Raw genomic sequence first — 8,480 nt, forward strand, 5'->3', positions numbered from 1 at the left:
GTGTCTCCCGCTTTCGAATTCTCGCGGAGAGCGACGACAACTTAGTCCTCTTTCGCTCGGGGAAAGAGCGAGTGTCGCACACCGTGCTAGTTCGTTTACAGCGACTCCCAAGCGTTCCGCTCAGAGAAACAATGGCGGAAGTCTCCTTGTAGTAGGGCCCCAGCGAAGCGTGACTCCCCCGGAGTTGTTCCAGCGAACGTTGTGCCCGAGACGGCGGCGGCTCGGCGAACGTATGCACGAGAGCTTCGCCGCTGCGACATTCCACAATAAAACACAATAAAAACAACGTACTCTACTCTCGCTACCAGACCACTGCTCGGTGGTGATCTTTGCGCCCTCAAGCGTATTTCTTTTTTCTTTTTTTTTCTTTTTTTTTTGTCTTTCCCGGCATGGCGGCATGGCGGCTTCTTGTCGCGTATGTGCGGTCGTCGCTTTTCAGCAGCGGCGGGTTAACCAACGGATCGCCAGCGATGCGACAATGTAAGTGTGGTGAGTACATACGACCAGTTTGTTACGATTCAATGCTTTTAATACCTCTACGCTTCCTTCTTTGCTGTCCCGCCCCGAGACTGTTGTCGCGAGGTTTCACACTCGATCCGCGAGGACAAATTAAACGGACGAACATTGTAAATTTACCACAGCATCTAGTGACTGTTAGAATCCGTTGACATTAGCTGTTAATAGTGCCAGTCTTCGGTGTTTCGCGGACAAGCTGGTTGCGCAACCTGAATGCAAACGAATGAAAACGCAGCACACATTAGGTAGGGAGGGAGCCAGCGACGCGGATGCGACAACTGGCTGCCTTGGCATTTAATTACAGCAAAATGTTTGCACCAAGAAAATTGACGAGCTATAGCGATCGCCATTCATCACGTTAAAACTACATTCTCGCAATCTGTGTTCCTTAACTGAAAGGTACAAACGTTGCTTTGTACATTGTTCGCGACCCTGTTTCGTCTCACTTTCTCTCGCAGCTTTTTTCAGTCTCTCGCAGGGCATATTGTCGCGGCATTAGTGTAGTATGCACTCGTACGGCTAAAGTCAAGCCTAGGGATTGTCACGCGATGAAAGACTTCGCAACCCCTTTGGGGGCGTTGCTATACCCAGCACACAACAAAACAGTACAGTGCATGTGCCACACACTTGTCTGTAACAGCGAGCCTCTGAAAACGGCGGAAACAATCTTTTACAAAAACTGTGAGGCCAAAAGTGATCGGTAAGATTTAAGAACGCCATGCCATAGTAGTTTTCTTTATATTCTTTTCGGGCGAGGAAGGATGAGGCTAGAAGTACGACAGTTGTGTTATACATAAGTGTGTTGCTCTCTGTACATACTATATCACCCGTGGTTAAGGAGCTAGGGATAAAGGAGTGACAAAGAGGGAAAGGAAAACTGTTCAAGTTGGCTATCATTTTTGACAAGTGACTTTAAGGTACCCTCAACATTTTTGAAAGTACAAGGGCAGTCTCACCAAAACTGATTTAATGTGACGGGTTGGCCTAGTTGATATTCCATTGCTCGAACAGTGGAGGGCAATAAAATGGACAGGGGCTGTGAAAGGACAACACAAGTGCGCTACTACAACTGCAGTTTATTATACAGACACTCTTTTTAAAAACAAGCTAAGGACAAATAAAACTGTGCAGAAAGAAAAAGAACAAATAAAGGGGTAATCATGTGTGATTAATTCTGCACGCTCAGACACCCGTCAACCCATGCGCCATCTACAAAATTGAATTTCAATTCAATTTCTCTGCCTGATGGTGCAAGTGATACACACCGATACACCTGTCTTATGCAGTCTTGAGTATTTGCTGCTTCTACTTTTTATTTTTTAATTGTTGAAGTTTGCTAATCGGCATAAAAACTACCTCCCTACTGTGCCGATCGCTCGATCGACTGCAGCGGGTGGAGCTGAGATTGGGTAAACCATTCAGGCATCATGGGACCCACTGCAGTGGCTATGGTGTTGTGCTGCTGAGCCCAAGGATGCGGGTTCGATTCCCGGCCATGGCGGCTGCATTTCGGATGGAGGCGGAAAGCAAAAACGCCCGTACGGTCGAGATTCGGTGCACGCTAAAGATCCCCAGGTGGTCAAAATTAATCCCAAGCCCTCCACTACAGTGTGCCTTTAGCGAAGGTGTAGCTTTGGCACAAACCCCACAAACAATTATTCAAGCATTGTACCAGGTGAAGAAAAAATAACGTAAAAAGGTAAATAAGTTTGCATTGTTTTCCTTTCATGCAAATAAATTAAACGTGCTGCTGGTCATAGCAGAAATTTTAGGGTTTAGTTTTTTAGTATGAAGGCCTCTGGTACTAGTGCTCCCTTTAGTACGTGTGATCAAATGCTGTGTGCTGGCCACCTGACCCACCCGCAGCTTGGAGAACATCTTCTACAGCCTTCTGCTCAGTTATTGTTGGCTTGGCCATTTTTCCGGGTGCAGCATGATTAGGCTTCCGTTTCGTAGAAACAAATCTGAGCTTTTTCTGTTGCTTGGAGTATTCGCCTCCGGATGCTGCACCTAAGAGCTGCTTGAGAAGTAGTGCGTGTGTGTGTGTGTGCGAGTGTTGAGTCATGCAAATCAGTTGTAATGTAAACTCAAGGGTAGGCATGCAGGTGAAAGTGTTATTTGGTGTGTTAAACCCGAAATTAGACTGCTTATCCTTCCGGTTTATCAACCATTCTTTGGTGCTGTCTTCATGTGGCACCCAACTTGTGATTCCCATTATAGCTACTCAGGACCATAGCCAGATTTTTTTTGGGGGGGTATGGATTTTGGGAAGGAGGTAGTTTTCCCGAAACAACAGTAAGTATTGCTTACATGCTGCCTGGAAACGATTTCGGGAGGGGTTCAAACCCCCAAACTCCCCCTCTGGGTACGGCCCTGTAGCTACTGCATGTAATTCAGAGTTCAGCTGACCATCATCTGAAGTGAAACTTTGCTTCTTTTGCAGCTGACCATGGCCACGGTGGCTGCGACACACTGGGCCATCTTTGGATGTGCAGAAAAATGGAGCAATAAATTTGTACGCTTTATTAACAAAATACTTCTGTTGAATGGTTACCTGTGTTACCAGAAAACTTTTCTTTGAGATTTATGGGCCGATCAAAATTCATCACATTGAGGTAATGGCAGGGCATTATTTTCTAGTACCAGGGTCCTTTCACCTGACTGTGGTTCCCAAGAAAGACACGGGGTCCCTGGAAAACCACACCTTTACTTGAAGTCCCGTTCCCCCAAGGTCCGATCATCAGCAGGTCACGCTGTGCACACCTAGTCCAGCACTGTTGGCCATGTTCTAATCCAGGCCATGCGATGCCACATCTTCGTCTTCCCCTGGGACATATCCCGTGGGATTGACCACCGCCACCGTTGTCCGGTTACCACAATTTGAAACGACGCGCAAGGAGCAGTATAACGGATGAGCAGTTGTGCACAAGCAAATTACATAGGCAAAGTTACACATGCCGTGATCCACGGCTAGTCATCATTTGTCTGGCTGAAGTGCAGAATAAATGTCTTTCCATTTCTGACCATTTTGGTGTTGCCATGTCACTTCCTCAGCAAGTGTGACAGGTCATGCGAGGCAACAAAATGAGCCATAATGGAGTAAGGGATACAACAGGAGTTGCAAGTTATTTGTTTTCATAACGTTACTATTAGTAGACTACCTATAACAAAGCTACCTTTCAGTTCTTATGAGGTTTCACTGTAAATGCCACGAAAAAGTAAATCTCTGTTAGTCCATGAAGAAAAAATGAATGTTTGGTTCATTGGAACGACTGCCTCATTAGTATGACACTGGCACGCATTATGGGACGCAGTGCAACTGGCTGAGGCCAGCAAAAGCAAGCGCAAGTTGTTAGGCAGGGCTTATGAGCTTGAAAAACAAGTTGTTTTTTTTTTTCATTTTATCATAGTAAGAATCGGGAGAACCATGGAACTTGAAAAAATTATGTAAAATAAACAAAAGTACCAGTGTGCACTGTTGTGCTGTGCACACTATGCTTGTTAGAGCTGCTCAGCAGAATGGCGCTTTGGACTTTTCTCACAACACTGGCCGATTGGCGTAAGCGACATCGTCTTGCATGACCCTATTTCTTGAGCATACCCTATATTTCACGAAACGATTACTACATGCTGTAACAAAGACAAGCCAGAAATACAAGCCAGGTGCACATACGCTCAAAAACAAAGCGAGTATGGACAGTGGGCCTGAGTGGTATTCATGCGACATCTAGAGGACCAGCGGTAAACGAAGAAATGAAATTATAAGGCATTTATTTTGCCACAGGGCATAGATGAGGGAGTAGGAGTTGATGATGACAAGTTAATTGAACATGAAAATGTTCACTTCGCAGATGAAGTCCAAGAGAGAATGATGATGAGGCCCATGTATCCATGTAGTGTATGCAGTTGCGTCGCCTACGCGGAGGCCTGTGACCGCAAGATGTTGCATCCTTGTCGGATGCAAGGCAAGGTTTCCCCATCTGCTGCAGCCCTAGGTAACGTGCTCAACATTCATTTCAAATGCCTGCCCTGGATACATCATCGCTGACATCACAAGAGACATATTTAGCGAGAGGATTGAAACTTTGGCTTAAATTGTGTAATCTCTTAATGAATAAAGCATTATTCGCTGCTTGGCAAGCAGTAGGGGCTCTATAAGACACCCAATGTTGTGAGTGAAACTGGTATTTTGTCCAATGGCCCCTTTAACGTGAATAAAAGGTTTGCTCTACAACAGGATTTGTAGCAACTGCGAAACTTAGCAAAGAACTGTAATGTTGTGGCACAGCAGATAAGACGAACCATGCTTGAAGGTTATGAGCGATCTATTTACATCATTTACAAAATGGCCATGAGAGAGTCAGTGCTGGCTTCGCCCCCACACAGCTTCTCCCTCGTAATTGTCATCAATGGTCAGCCATGGGAATTGTCCACCATGCCCCATGACAGAATGGCACCTGGAAAAATCAAGGAATGGTCAGGGTTACTCATTAAGGGCCAACGGTACTCACACTTCAGCTCGGCCAGATTTATCAATTTGTAGTAAGTACCACCCAACGCCGCCTGTATAAACATTGCTTGACACGTCGCGTGCTTTTCAATAGGAAGGGTAGAGACGCTTAGTTCAGCCACTCATCCGCTATGTGGTGCGCGCCGGCGGACATTTCTCCTTACTTCGCTGCTCTGGAGTCGCAAACGCTGCACCCACTTTTGACGCATGTCTGTCGGCTTGCCTGTTGGGTTTCAAGAGCCGTTTCGGTCACATCTTAGGCGCAATGGGGTGATAGTTCTGGGGCGCGCTGGGGATCTCGTTCAACATGTTGCTCGCTTTATACTTGCTGCATTTTTCCAAAGATAACTGACGGAGGAGGAACTGAAATATATGTTTAAGAACATATTAATTGTCAGGTAGATAAATAGTGAACAGAAAAACTATATTTTAGGAAGGTGCAGCCATTATTTTACTGATGTTTTTTTCTCTCTGGAGGATTTAGGGAGGAAAAAATTGCCGGCACATTTTTCATTCAGGCGCTCGCTTCCACCATTACTTTAGAAAAATATCACGTGCTTGTAAAGTTTAGAAGATTATAGAAAAAAAAGGATAAGCAGCTGAGGGTTCCGCCACGCTGTCCGGACGCCTCTACAGTACAGTCCTCAATTTTAAAAGTGCATACCGATAAGGAGTGCGAACAGCGGGGAGAAAACAAGACCGAAATGCGGAGGGGACAGAGGGGGGTATGCCCCACTCAGAAAATTTCGGGGCCCGCGATTCAAGTAGATAAGAGCGCAAAGTTGGCACCAGCCTGCGGCAGCACAAGTGATTTTGCTCCGAGGCAAAGGCGGTTTTATCAGGGACAGACCAAGACAGACAGGCATGGTGAAAAACAAGGCGTAGGAGCACCACCTGGGGAACCCTAAACAAACTTTATATTTTGCATAGTTTCCGAGAAGCGGTGCTGGCGGGCGGACATGAAGGCACAAAGGAAGGCTACGGAGCGGGGAAGGGTAGGAGAGAGCAACAGGAGAGTGGCTGTTTGGCCATTTTTTCGCTCACGTGTTAGGCAGTAATCATACAGACGGCGCTGGTACCACCAAATCAGCTGGGACACTAGTGGTGGCCCCGCGAAACGCTTTGTTAATCAGTCGGAAGAAAGCTCCGCGTCAGACCACGCTACACCTGCCAGCGCATCACAAACAGCCATGACGCGCCTGTTATGCTCCAGCCGACGGGGCTTCTTTCTCCAGCCAGCCACGCAACTGAAGAACCAGCCGAGCTCTGCTGTGAACACTTCACCTATTTGCTGCCCCATGCGCACGCAGAACTTGCGCGCTGGACAGCCGCAACATCACTCCAATGGCTGCGCTCTTCTCGATTTTGGTTTCAAAATCGACGATTTTTGCTGACCGCTTGCGGCTTCCACGCAAGCGTTTCAGCTGTTGTATTTTCATCTCACTTTCTTTTTCAGAAGACCATACAGGAATATCGTTTTCAAGAGGTTGAAATTTTAGTGCAGTTGGCCTTTCAGAAAAAATTATTTTGGTGAGGGTAGTTTGCAAATTTTAACACTGCATAATTAGTGTTTACTCTATTGCTAAGTTCCAAGCACATTTGCAGCATTGTTGAAAACATTTATTAAAATAAGGGGAAGGGGAAACAGAAAAAGAAGCAGTGGGTGGTTATTCCAGTCCCATAGGTGGTAGGCTGCATGCATTCACAGCTGAACTGCCCTGGGAGATCATCAACTCACTGTCTGAGCAAGTTGCTGTGCAGCAAGCCCTTCCACTGCTTTGAGGAGGGGGAGAGAGGGAGTTTGTGGGAGAGCCATGCCAGGTGGGGTGTAGTGTGAGGGGGTATTGAGGTAGTAACAGCAATTGTTGTGTTAGATGAAATCCTGTGAAGTTTGCGCAAAGGTGGTGATAGTGAGCGTGGGTTTAACGATCGTTTTAGATGCGCCCATCTGCCATGGAAAAAGAGTGGGGGGGTGGGGGGAGAGAGGTGGGAGGCCCGGCAGAGGTAAACATTCTTAGCTTGGAGAAAAGGTACAGGATGGGACAGTCTTGGAGCAGGGTGTAAATGCCTTGAATGCAAGGTCACAGAGCACGTGCCACATTATTCCAATGAAGAGATGCATGGGCAGGGACAATGACAGTCTAGGGCCACTGAAAGGAAATGGTCGCTGTGAAAGACCCAAGGAAAAGCACCCGCATGCTGCCTGCAAGTTTGTGAGTACGCTAATACAGGAGGAAGAGCCAATGCAATGGCTGCTGCTTCGGCTGGGTTTCGAAGATGGTGAGGAATCGAGGAATAGGAAGAGTTACACCACTGGCATGGATGGCTTTTCCACATTACACCAGAGCTGTGCAGAACAGCCCTGAATATGTGGGTAAGTTTAAAAAAAAAAAAGCAGTAATTGTGAATTGTTTTTTTTTTTGATCACGCACGCCAGGCACAGAAGTGCCGTCTTTCTTCCGTTACCCCTCCTGACTACCTGGCTCTGGCTCCCCCGATGCCTCGCTCTGCGGAAGTATTTGTCAACAAAGCTAGGGCCAACGCAGCTCTCACACCCCACATCACTAGAAAAATTTTTTACCCAACGGGATCTCCACCTGTCCCCATTGCCGGATGACCGTATTCGCCACCCTTGACCAACACCACAACGAATGTGATGCATTGTGCGGAAGAAGCAGGACATGGAATATTATTGGGGCTCTTCGATTGAGTGTGAAACCTCGCGACAACAGTCTCGGGGCGGGACAGCAAAGAAGGAAGCGTAGAGGTATTAAAAGCATTGAATCGTAACAAACTGGTCGTATGTATTCACCACACTCACCATGTCGCATCGCTGGCGATCCGTTGGTTAACCGGCCGCTGCTGAAAAACGACGACCGCACCTACGCTACAACACAGCCGCCATCACGCCGATTCGAGAGACAAAAAAAAAAGAAAAAGAAAAAAAAAGTACGCTTGAGGGCGCAGAGATCACGACCGAGCAGTGGTCTGGTAGCGAGAGTAGACTACGTTGTTTTTATTGTGTTTTATTGTGGAATGTCGCAGCGGCGAAGCTCTCGTAACGTATGCCGTTGTGGTTGTTGCCACTCTCAAGTGCCTCGGGGCGCATGCGCAGCCTTTTCCTTCACCGCCACGGATGCTGCGGCGTACGTTCAGGGTTAGCTACGGGATGCTACACGGCTAACCTCTTCTAAATCGGGCTCGGCAGAAGCGCGCGTGCGGCAGCGAACATCTATTATGCTTGCGCCTGCTTACCTGAGCTGGCAGGAGAGTCCGTTTGTGTGTTTGTGGTAAGTGTTCGCAACTGCGGCTGCTTGTAGAGCGGTAAACGCTGGCAACCACGAATGAAACGGTGTTGGCACGGTGGTACGAAGAGCGTGAATGAGTCGATCAGTTGCTCAGACGACCGGTTTAGGGTAAATCCTACAAGGGGGAGTAAGTTTCTGCGAAGAGA

At 47.3% G+C, this 8,480-nt stretch overlaps 1 long non-coding RNA gene across 1 annotated transcript; it reads right to left on the reverse strand.

Annotated features, from left to right (window-relative positions):
• Nucleotides 1-4,823: 4,823 nt before the first annotated feature.
• LOC144165655 (uncharacterized) lies at nt 4,824-8,035 on the reverse strand. Its single transcript, XR_013321471.1, has 2 exons — nt 7,848-8,035; nt 4,824-4,973 (listed from the first exon to the last, which is right to left on the reverse strand). It is a non-coding gene; the product is annotated as an uncharacterized LOC144165655 (long non-coding RNA).
• Nucleotides 8,036-8,480: the final 445 nt, after the last annotated feature.

This window comes from Haemaphysalis longicornis, unplaced genomic scaffold (assembly GCF_048455015.1).
Source record: "Haemaphysalis longicornis isolate Haplotype H1 unplaced genomic scaffold, Haemaphysalis longicornis Haplotype H1 scaffold_140, whole genome shotgun sequence".
NCBI classification, from domain to species: Eukaryota; Metazoa; Arthropoda; class Arachnida; order Ixodida; family Ixodidae; genus Haemaphysalis; species Haemaphysalis longicornis.